Below are 12,464 nucleotides of genomic sequence, written 5' to 3'. Positions count from 1 at the left end.
CTCCTATGTAAGTTTCCTTGCTAATTAACGCTGCCGCCTACCAACCTGGAGTGAATGCTTCCCTGGGTCTCTTTGCCCTCCTGCACCCAGGTGGGTTTCAGCTTACTGGGAAACTTCCAGGGCTGCAAACCAACAACTCGTAATCAAAATTATTAGAAAATAGACAATTGGTGTGACAGGGTCCGCCTTCTTGGGTCACTGTGCCTCCTCCATGCAGCATGCTAGGCAAGTTGTCATTTTCTTCCAGCTACTGATACTTCAAGGGGCATTCTGTTATTCCTATTTTACAGATGGGGAAATTGAGGTTCAGAAACACAATCAACGAGGTTTTAAATTGCCTGTTGTCCTACTTTAAGGGCCACCGGTCACAGGTCTCTGTCAGGGCTCAGGGCTGGCCAGGTGTCAGTACAGGTGCCTGAGGCACTTCAGAGTGAGGGCTGTCTCTGCTAGTTCCTGCTCAAGCCGGTTCAGGCATAGCTCGCCTGGAAGGGCTTTGCTAGATCTGTGCATCACCCCAGGCATGAAAATAGCTTCTTGGGTGGGGCAGGTACTAGGCTAAGAGAATTCTACCCTGCAAAAACTTACAGGTTAGCTTTTTCCTTGAAAGGTTTTACCTAAGTACTTAGAAAAGCCAAGAAAGTGGGTCTCCACCACAGCGCATTTGTGAACATCTACTTTGTCCAGATTCAAATAGTTACATTTTAAGTTCCCATCCATAAAAATGGAGGTTTTCTGCACCCTATGTTTCTAACGCCTAAGTAGAAGGATTAATTCTCTAGTCACGAAGTAGCCACACCAGGATGAGCAAAAGTTGTGACTGGGGTATTTCAGCTACCTGCAATCTCCCGGCCATCAAATGGATTCACTCCGTGTCCATAGAGGAATGTGGTAAAGAACACCCTTTCCTGTCAAGCAGGCCTGGATCTGATTTCTCGTGATGCCACTGATCAGTTTTGTGGACTCACACAGGTTAATGTTTTCTCCAAGCTTAGGTCCCCATTTTGCGATGTTCTAATGAGCATTGTTCTACTTTTTGGCGGGGGGTTGGAGGGAGGAGTCTAGGCCACTGTTTCCTTGACCTGCTTTGGTAGTTGGGATAATTCATAGTGAATCTAGACACATACACACCCTTTTTGGAACGTATATGTGGTAGAAAACGTAATGCCTCTTATAGGTCTCCGGAAGGCAACAGTGAAGCATGCATGAGCCTTCCAGTTGGTAACATTTCAAGCAGGTACTCTGAGCTGTTATTTAAGGTAACTCATTAGGTTTAACGTTCATTTTAACAACCTACTTGTAAGCACTTTTGCTTCCCTTGCAGTTTGAAGAACTGGGTTTCATGACTGATTAGTACTCTTACTGCAGACTTAATGGCTCCAGATTCTGGATGGTTATCTTTTTTATCTTGACTACTGGAGAAAGTTTTTGCCATGGAGAAAACCGACGCTTACAGTGAACCTCCTGGCGGGACACTAGGCAGATGGATGCAAAGAAAAGAGGGCAGGGAGTCTGCCCTCAAGGAGCACAGCATCTAGTTCTGGGTGTGGTCTCCAGATCAGTGCAGGCAGCAGCATCTGGGCATTTGTTACAAATGAAAATTCTCAGGCCCCACCCCAGACCCACTACATCAGAAACTCTGGGGTTGACCCCCGAGCCACCTGTGTTTGAAAAAGCCCACTTCAAACAACTATCATCCTCATCACATGTCAAAACAACAAGTATGTTTGTTTACTAACTAAAGCTGAAAGTTTCATTTATCTTTTGAAGCAGAGGCCCAGAGGCCACAGGCCACATGAGGTGGAGAAAATGAAACCATAACTCAGGTATCCGTCCCTCCACATGCACACCCCACCCTACACAAGGCCAAGGTTCTTTTTCTTTTCTGATGCTTTAATCCCTAAACCTTATGTGAAGTCCCAAGTATTACCAAACCAAAGTAAAAACCTTCATTTTTCAGAGAAAACGGAAAAACAGAGGAACTGCTCTCTTTGAAAATAAGAACCACTACTAAAAATTTAAATCTCCTCTATCAAAATCATCCAATAAACTAGTAGTAATTTACTAAACCTTTAGCACATCCAAGTTCCATTTACAAGATTTGAAAATTTGGGAGGCTGGGGGAGAGAAGTATAAAAGTACAATGAATAGGGGTGCCTGGGTGGCTCAGTTGGTTGGGTGTCCAACTCGATTTCTGCTCAGATCATGATCCCAAGGTCATGGGATAAAGCCCCATGCTGGACTCCATCCTGAGTGTGGAGCCTACTTAAGATTCTCTCTCTGGGGTGCCCAGGTGGCTTGGTCGGTTAAACGTCCAACTTCCACTCAGGTCATGATCTCACAGTTTGTGGGTTCAAGCCCCGTGTCAGGCTCTGTCAGCACGGAGGCAGCTTCAGATTCTGTGTCTCCCTCTCTCTCTCTGCCCCTCCCCTGCTTGTGCTCTGTCTCTCTCTCTCAAAAATAAACATTAAAAAAACTTTTTTTTTTTAAATTCTCTCTCACTCGGCTCCTCCCCCCATCACAATCGCTTGTTCTAAAATAAGAAAAAAAATCTTAATTAAAAATTTAAAAAATACAAGTAATAATGTGATCAGAATAAAATCTGGAGGAATATACAGCATGCAGAAATGTCAGCTGTGGTTCACCATCCATGGGAGAATTACAAATCTTTTTTCTTTGTATTTTCTTGAATTTTTTCCTAATGGTTACATATTACTTTGGTAATCAAGGAAGAAAAGTAAAACTTGTCTTTGAAATGTTACCTCCAAATCACTGAACACGAAGGTTTATTTTGTAATTCCATTTCTCTCCATACAGCAGGATACTGTGTGTGTAGTAATTATTTATATCATGCCATATGTTACAATGAGATGAAATTCAGGAAATATATTCCTTCTAGCTGGCACTGAAAAGGAAGAGGTTAAATGCTTTCCTAGGTTCAAAGCACTGTGAATTAAGCTAACTGTAAAGCTAAGGAAACATTTATTGAAATCTCTAAGAGCATCCTTTTTGAAAAACGTTGATATGACACATAGCTCCTTACTCATATCACCCTGATGTTTAACCCTTAGCACAAAACAGAATGTTCAGCAATTCCTGGCAAAGTCTTAGGAGTGCAGGGGACAAAATGCATGGGAGAATATCAGAGAAATAAGAAACAGAAGGATCCTACTTTCACATCAAATTCTGTCCCTGTGGACAAAAAAGACATCTAAAATTACTGGCAAATTTCACTGTCCCCAATACCCTTTAATTTTTTTTCTTTCTCAAGAAATGTTTGCTCATTTAAAAAAATATCTATGTTGGTTAGTTTTAATCAATGAATCACTAAAAAAAAATAGATAAATAAGGATTGTCTCATTTAAAGAGGCATTTCTGCCGCAAAAGCACTGCTGTAATGTTTCACTTGATAAGACAGATGTATCGCTTGAAGAAAAACTAGCACTGTTTTACTAAAACTCTCAGCAAAATAAATTCACTGTTAATTAAAGTCTCTTAAAGGAGACATGGAAGTAAAGTTAACCAATGCGATGGCAACGGAAAGGGAAATACTGGGGCACCTGGGTAGCTCAGTCGGTAAAGCATCTGACTTCAGCTCAGGTCATGATCTCAAGATTTGTGGGTTGGAGCCTTGCGTTGGGCTCTGGGCTGACAGTGTGGAGCCTGGAGCCTGCTTTGGATTCTGTGTCTCCCTCTCTCTCCGCCCCTCCCCTGCTCGCTCTCTCTCTCTCTCAAAAATAAACAAACATTAAAAAAATTAAAGAACAAAAAGGAAATCCTAGTGGCCACCTTTTGTACCAAAATACCCACAATAGCTGATATTTCTAGAATTTACAGATGCCTTCAGGGAAGAATGAGTTATGGAGGGGGGGAGGGAATACATACATATATATATTATATTATACATATATAATATATATTATATTATACATATATAATATATATTATATTATACATATAATATATATTATATTATACATATATAATATATTATATTATATATATTATATTATATTATACATAGAATGTAATATATATTATATTATACATATAATGTAATATATACTATATTATACATATATATAATATATATATAATACCTCAACATTTATAGTATCTAAGATCACCATACTTATGCAACAATTTGGCTCGACGGTACCATCAGGGAACTCAGAAAGAACTTCTTATCTTGGGTTTGGCTGTTTAGCATGCAAGCTTTCACTTACAGAAGCACATCCCCAAAGAGCCTCAAATGTCCCTCAGTCCTCTGCTTACTTTCTGTCACAGAGCAGTCTCAGCCATTGCAAAATTAACAAATTAATAAGACTAAGAACACATAATGATAAAGAATGTACAGCTTACAGAAAGTTTCTCCAACCCCCAGGTCCCACTCCCTGGAATTACCCATCCGCCTACGAAAAGTGATCTAGAGAAGCCTTGCTGTTAACATAGGAAGCCAAACCTATTAACAGTGTCCCTTCAAACACTTTCTGACAGAACATACACAAACTTGCGGCTCCGTCTGTAACTCCATCCGGACACTTAGAAGCCTGGTTCTTCGTCTTCCATCTCTCATCCCCTTCTGGTGAGAAAAGGGTCCAATGTTGGGCTTGGTCGAAGACTGCTTATTTTTGCAGTTTTACTTTGGGGTTGCTAAAAGGTATTGATTACAAACTACCTGCAGATCCAGCTTCTAAGCATTGATAAATGCTGAGGGAACAATCCCAAGCCGACAACAAGCCCCAAAATGTCTTCAATTTGTAAAGCAGAAATGCCACTCCTCCCAACAAGAGAGAAACAAATCACGTTCCTGCTCCATCAAATTAAAAACTAATAACAAAATAAAATTAAAAAGCATCTTTCATTCTAAACAAAATTAAATTTTCTGGGTCACTTTTTTCCGTCTCGCCGGGCCACGTTTACAGCCTGACGGTGACGGTAAACACGAGCTGTTCACGCCAACAGTTTAGCGGTCGCCCTCTGAGAGCGAGTACCTACCTACCGTTCTCTTTCCTGCCGCAGTTCCCGAAGAACAGACCCTCGCCCCCACCCCTGCCCTCCACACCTTACCACTCGCTTGCGCTTCTTCTTGCAAACCGCAAAAGGGCGAGGTTTATCAGAGAAAAAGTTAATGAACGCCTGCTTCTGGGGTAAAGGTGCCCCACCTGCGATCACAGCATCGGAAGACTGGAAGTACCTAAGAGCACGAACCCTCTGCTCGCTGGCCCCAGTCACTGAGCGCTTCGCACCCAGAAACCCAGGAACATGATTTATATGCAGACCTGCACCCATCCCACACAAGTCCGCACGCCAGCTTGCCTAACCACTTATGTAAGCTCGTGCCTCTACAGTCCCAAACTGCACACACACGCACAGCCCGACACCTGTCACGCATCCGAAATGGACAGCATCCACACCCAGGAGATGAAATGAAATCAACACATATGAAGGGAGTGGGGGGGGGGGGGGGAGGGTGTCTACCGTTTTAAAACCTCTTTTCCCGCAATTGTTTCCTGCCCGTTTTTGTCACAACTACAATTACCTTAGCAACCAAAGAATTGCACTGACTCCCCCTCCGGCTTCTGAATTTCTCCTAAAGCCAAGCTTGAGCCAGGTTCATGGTAAAGCTAGAGAAGCCCGGAGAACGAGGCACCGGCAGCCTCTGGGGGGCGGAGGGGACGTCGGAGGCGGTCTCCCCGCTGCTCTCCGGCGACCCGCCTTGTCTTTGCGAGTTGCCGCGGTGGCGAGCGCGGGGTTTAGGGAGCGGAGAGCGAAGCCCGGGGCCAGCCAGGAGGCGCGGTGGGTCGCATGGTGCCGGGGCGCGGGGCGCTCGGGATCTCCGGCGCTCGCCCCTCGCCCGCCCCAGGCCGCCGGGGTCCGCGGAGGTCGGTCCGCCCCCTCGGCGCCCGCCCGCTCCCGCAGCTGGGGGATGCCGGCGCCGGGCGGAGCTCTCGCTGCGAGCAGGGCCGGGCGCAGGAGCTGCCCCAACTCCTGGAGCCGCTCAGCTCAGCTCCGCCGCTCGCGAACCGCCGCAGCGGCGCCCGCTGTCGGGTGTCGGGCAGAGTTGCAGCCCCGCGCCGCGCGCACCTGGGCGCAGGCACCTGGGCCCGGAGCGGAGTGGCGCGGGGCGGGGCGGGGCGGGGCGGGGCGGGGCGGGGCGGGGCGGCCCGGGGCGGGGCCGGGAGGTTCCCGGGGCGGGGCCGGGCGGGACCGGGCGGAGCCCAGGCACCTGCGCGCGTCCCCCGGGCGCCGCCTCTCGGCTCACCTGTTCCTAAGCGCCTCAGACGGTGCAGACTGGGATTTGCCCGAGGAAGGGAAAGCCTAGAAATTCCTGGCACTTTATCTGCTGCCGAGAAAACTGGCAGACTGGCTCGGCGATGCGGAGGCTCCTTCTGTCAGTCCCGAGAGCTGGCCGCGTCTGGAAACTTCAGCGGCGTCAGGGTTGTCTTAGGGATTCCTGGTCCGGAGTGGTTTGCCCGGTAGCTTTCAGTCTCTTGCTGACGTGTAGCTGGCGCCCTCTAAATTAAAATGGGCCACGGCGATCGTCAGGGATATTGTGACTAACCTCGTCATTTTAATCGATTCAACATTTACACCACATGCTGTGTTTGGATTATTTTATGATCATTCGTATCTGGAACACCACGAAAGAATTTTCAAGAGAAATTAACTCTGCAGACGTTCTTGGGGAAAAGAGGAAAAGGTTGAAGACAGAAAAAGAGAAAGGGTAACTTGAACTGAAGACATTCTTTAATGTGGGATCTTTGAAATTGGATATTTGGTTAAAAACTCAGGACAACATTGTTGGTACTGGATGGTCACCATGGGAGCAGTGTGCAATGTCAATGTAACCAATATCAAGAATAACTTATTCTTGAATTGTGTAGTGTTACCAGGAAAACAAAAACTCGAAATAAAATATCTAAAGATTTCTAAAGATGCATGACCTGTCTTCATCCACGTGGGTCACAGGTTGAACTTTAATGTCTCCTTCCCAAGATAAATCTCCTTTCCCGCCATTCTATATTGACTAATGGACATATTCATTCTTTCATCCAATTAACAATAATTAGCACCTACCCTGTGTTAGACCCTCTGCCAAGCACTAGAAATTGATAAAATAACGGTCCCAGCCCTCAGACCCTTCTGCTTAATGGGGACGTACCCAAGCAGGTATATGTATTACCTGGGGCTAAGTCACAAAAGTAGTGCCACCAAAACCTGGAAGAAAGCCTGCAACCAAAGGAAACCACACTTAACCTAATGAGTAAAATGTAATTTCATTAGATGCCCCAGTTATTTCATTTGTTAAAATATGAAAATTTTCTGTTCCCAGGTTTATTTGGTGTAAGCATCTTCGTGGAGCTGGCTGCAGCTGTTTGGAACAGGTAGAGAATGGGCTTCTTACTGAGAGATGGGGGATGGGAAGGGGGTCTTCCTTTTAAGGGGAGCCCTGCATTTCTGAGACCAGCAGCTTCTTGAGGGTCAGGCATCAGGGAACAACCATCTGGAAGTATAAGCAGTGAGCTTCAGGAGCATCTGAAGAAAGGTCTTCAAATATAACAAAATACTTAAGAACAAAATACTTAAGAATAAACTTAACCAAGGAGGTGAAAGATCCATACACTGACAATTACAAGACATTGGTGAAAGAAATTGGAGAAGACACAAATAAATGGAAAGATATCCCACGTTCATAGATTGGAAGAATTAATACTGTTAAAGTATCCGTGCTGCCCAAAGCCATTTACAGATTCAACATAATCTGTGTCAAAATTCCAATGACATTTTTCACAGAAACGGGGGGGGGGGGGGAATCCTAAAATGTATATGGTACCACAAAAGACCCTAAATAGCCAAAACTGTCTAAAGCAAGAAAAGCAAAGCTAAAGGCATGACACTACCTGATTTCAAATTTCAAACTATATTACAAAGCTATAGTAATCGAAACAGTATGGTATTAGCATAAAAACAGGCACATAGACCGATGGAGTGCCCAGAAATAAATCCACATGTAAACAGTGGATGAATATTTGACAAAGGAGCCAAGAATTAACTGATGTTAGGAGAACTGGATATTCACATGCAAAATAATGAAAATCGACCCCTAGCTTACACAACTCAAAAAAACTAACTCCAAATGGATTAAAGACTTAAGCATAAGACCCAAAACTGTAAAACTACTAGAAGAAAACAGAGGAAAGTCTCTTTGACATTGGTCTTGGCAACAATTTCTTGGATATGACTCCAAAAACACAAGCAACACAAGTAAAAATAAACAAGTGGGACTATATCAAACTAAATAGCTTCTGCACAGCAAAGGCAACAGTTAGCAAATTGAAAAGGCAACTTATAGAATGGGAGAAAATATTTTCAAGCCATCTATCTGATAAGGAGTTAATATCTGGTGAGAAGTACAAGAATTCATACAACTCAATAGAAAAACAAAAGCAGGTAAAAAATGGGTGAGGGACTTGAATAGACATTTTTTCCGAAGAAGGCATACAGATGGCCAACAGGCACATGAAGAAATGCTCAATATCACTAATCATTAAGGAAATGCAAATTAAAACCACAATGAGATATTACTTCACACTTGTTACAATGGCTATTTTTCAAAGAGACAAGAGACAAGTATTAGTGAGAAAGTAGAGAAAAGGGAACCCTCGTATACTGCTGATGGGAATGTAGATTGGTGCAGCCACTATGGAAAACACTATGGAGTTTCCTCAAAAAATTAAAAATAGAACTACCAAATAATCCAGCAGTTCCACTTTTGGACATATATCCCCCCCAAAAGTGAAAACACTAATTCAAAAAGCTATATGCACTCCCATGTTCGTTGCAACATTTTCTACAATAGCCAAGACATGGAAACAACCTGATTATCCATGGACACATGAATGGATCTCACACACACAAATACACACACTTACTATTATTACCAAAATTTTTGTCAAAATTCCAACGGCATTTTTCACAGAACGAGCCATTATTTAGCCATACAAAAAGAAGGAAATCCTGCCATCTGCAACAATATGGATGGACCTAGAGGACACTATGCTCAGTGAGATAAATCAGAGAAAAACAAACACTGTATGAGCTCACTGTGAAATCTAAAAAAGCTGAATTCATAGAAATATAGAATGGTAGTTTCCAAGAGATTGGAAAAATGAGGAGATGTTGATCAAAGCGTACAAACCTAGTTATAAGATGCATGAGTTTTAGGGATCTAATGTACAACATGATGACTATAGTTAACAATACTGTATTATGCTTGAAAGTTGTTAGAGTAAATTTTAATTGTCATCTAAACACACACACACACAAAGTGGTAATTTTGTGATGGGATGAAGTGTTAACTAACCTTACTGTGGTAATCACTTTGCAATATACACGTGTATCAAATCATCACATAGTACACCTTGAACTTCATGGTATATATCAGTAAAGCTTATTATATATAATCAGATATTTTTATATGTATTTACTTATATTCAATAAATTTTAATTTACAACTCAATAAAATTTATATGTATTTACTTATATTCAATAAATTTGAATTTGCAATTCAATAAAATAATTACACATGTATACATGTATGTGTATATATTTTATACACATAGACATATATACTACATGTTTTTATTATATATATAACTTATATGTAATTTTAATATAACATATATTTATATCATAAATATTATATATATATATATGTAATGATAAAATAATTAACTTCATAGAGACAGGCCATACTTTTTGCTACCATGGCCAACAGATTGGTTTACATACCAGGAATTGAACAAACAAGTAAATATATTAAGGATATTGGTAGGCAGTTTTGTCACTGTTGGAGAAGGGAATTACAGATATAAAAAGAGGAAAGATTAGAATAAACCCAGTGATGTGGCTTGAAATTAAAGAAGATGGCATGAAATGAATTCTACTTTACACAGATGAAAAGATAGAAAAATATATGAATATGTGCATATATATGTTGGTATGTTTCCTACTTCCATTCACTGAGAGAGTCTAAATGCAATAGTACCCCAGTAGCCATGAACACACCTAATACTCAGACTTTGGTTTTTAAATACCATTCTCCACCAAAAAGAACTATGGCTCCATGGTGTAGTGGGTAAAACCAGAATAATTTGCTGTGCAAGGAAAATGAAAAGGTACTTAAAGAATTATGGAGATACGTTCAAAGAATATAGGATCTAAAGGGGTCTCTATCAGCCAAATCTAGGACAATTTAAGCATCAAAATAAATAATGACAGCAACAAGTTGTAACCTTTGAGTAAAATAGAGATGAGTCCATGCTGATAGAAAGAAATAAAGGAGAAAGGAAACTTCTACAAGTAGAATGCAACTAATAGAAGAAGGAAGAAAGATAGAATGTAGAAAATCACAATGTTACAACCATCATTTTGATTGACTCAAGCCAGAATCATCAATGGATGCTAAAATTTGTGAATAAAAGTTTGATGAGAAATGAGATATTTACAGTGTCTCAAAGTATGTCCCTAAAAATAGTCATTAATTCTCATCAACAGACCATTAATTATTAATTAACAAGGACAGCACGCTTACGAATTAACATTACAACTATAATATTTGGGAGATACCATCTTAATCAACTGGCAAAAGTTTACATAAATAAAAACCAGTAATGGAAAAAACCAACCTCGTGTTGCCTCCTGATAGAATACAGTGAAAAGAACACAGTAGTAGTTCTTTTGCATAAATATAAAAGTCATGAGGAAACATCAGACAAATGCAAATTGAGAGAAATTCAAGTAACTGGCATGTATCCTTCAAAAATGTCAAGGCTATGAAAGTAAAAATTGTTGCAGATTAAAAGTCACTAGAGAGACAAGACAACTAAATGCAAGAGGTGATCTTTAATAGGATCCAAGGCCTATAAATGACAGTAATGGCATAATTGGTGAAATTTCAGTGGATTTTATTAGATTACACTGGATCAGTGTTATTCTCCTGATGTGAGATGGTGCTGTGGTTATTTAGGAATGTCTTTGCTTGTAGAAACTACACACCGATGTGTGACAGGGTAAGGAGGCTTCATATCTGCAGCTTACTCTCAGATGATTCAGAAGTGTTAACAACTTGAAGAATATAAGGCAGTTCTTTGAACTATTTTTGGCAACTTTTGTGTAATTTAAAATGATTTAAAAATAAAAATTTCCAAAACGTATCAAGATATAATTGTTCTCCTTAACAAAAAACAAACACAATAAAATAACAACAGAAAATCATCTGCACTTTCAAAAGCGTTCACTGTGGGTTTTAAGACTCAGCTCACTGTTAGCTGTACTGAAAATATGATTTGATCTACTATTTTGTGAGTGTATACAATAATGGGATTCGGCCCAACATTTCATTCATTCGCTCAGCAATCATTTATGAAGGCCATGCTGTGTACAAGAATCTTTCCCCCAAACTCCTCTAAAGTATAAAATAAAATACATTTATAGGTAAACTCCTAAATCTTTTGATGACCTCATTACCTAGTGAGGAGTTGCAGGGAAGTATGCAACAGAATTGATCGTGGTGTAGCTCTCAAACTGGGTGACAAAGTGAACAGAACAAAAACAAGCTGGCAATTTAGTTGCGATGACTACACTGGCAGGTGACGATGGGAAAATATGGTTGGTTAGTGTCAGTGCATTTGGTGCATGTGTGCGTGGCAGTAGATTTGCAGAGGAGATGAGACTTGGCACCCTGTGGCCTACTTCCTAGGACTGTGACTTTGTGACAGTTGACAGCTCATGATGCTTTTCCTCAGACCCCCACATTTTCTCTTCCTCACTCTTAATGTAGTCTTTTCTTTTCCTGAGAATTAAGGGCTATTTACTTTGCACTTTGACAATAAAAGGAAAAAAGATTCTGGATAAATTTTGCCTCCTGTTCAGTCTTGACAGAAAATTAATTTCCTGGCTATTTTTAAAAGGGTCTTTCTCAAGGGGTGGCTTGAAGGCCACAGTATCCATATTGCCTGAGGCATTTGTGAAACTTAGCAATAAAGAGTCTTTTTTTTTAATTTTTGTTTATTTTTTTAAATTTACATTGTTACATATAGTGTAACAATGATTTCAGGAGTAGATTCCTTAATGCCCCTTACCCATTTAGCCCGTCCCTCCTCCCACAACCCCTCCAGTAACCCTCTGTTTGTTCTCCATATTTAAGAGTCTCTTTGTCCCCCTCCCTGTTTTTATATTATTTTTGCTTCCCTTCCCTATGTTCATCTGTTTTGTATCTTAAAGTCCTCATATGAGTGAAGTCATATGGTATTTGTCTTTCTCTGACTAATTTCGCTTAGCATAATACCCTCCAGTTCCATCCACGTAGTTGTAAATGATTTCATTCTTTTTGATTGTCGAGTAATACTCCATTGTATATATGTACTACATCTTCTTTATCCATTCATCCATCGATGGACATT

General features: G+C 41.1%; 1 protein-coding gene across 14 annotated transcripts in view; it reads right to left on the bottom strand.

The window, feature by feature from the left end:
* RGS6 (regulator of G protein signaling 6) overlaps positions 1-12,464 on the bottom strand; it is a 606,508-nt gene that overhangs the window by 572,082 nt on the left and 21,962 nt on the right. The window contains exons 1-2 of one of the 14 annotated variants that reach the window (XM_058739539.1): positions 4,676-4,875; positions 4,502-4,579 (exon numbers count right to left, since the gene is read on the bottom strand). The exons of 3 other annotated variants lie outside the window; for them this stretch is intronic. The gene's annotated coding sequence lies outside the window, so the exon portion shown is untranslated. Of the gene's footprint in view, positions 1-2,759; positions 2,881-4,501; positions 4,580-4,675; positions 4,876-5,162; positions 5,332-5,539; positions 6,012-6,262; positions 6,443-12,464 lie in introns of those variants that run through there. 10 more of the 14 variants (XM_058739536.1, XM_058739543.1, XM_058739541.1 and 7 more) reach the window with 10 other exon arrangements.

The sequence above is a fragment of the Neofelis nebulosa genome, chromosome 7, assembly GCF_028018385.1.
Source record: "Neofelis nebulosa isolate mNeoNeb1 chromosome 7, mNeoNeb1.pri, whole genome shotgun sequence".
Classification (NCBI taxonomy): Eukaryota; Metazoa; Chordata; class Mammalia; order Carnivora; family Felidae; genus Neofelis; species Neofelis nebulosa.
Note: the sequence above shows the minus strand (reverse complement) of the source record. Positions and strands in the feature narration are given on the sequence as shown.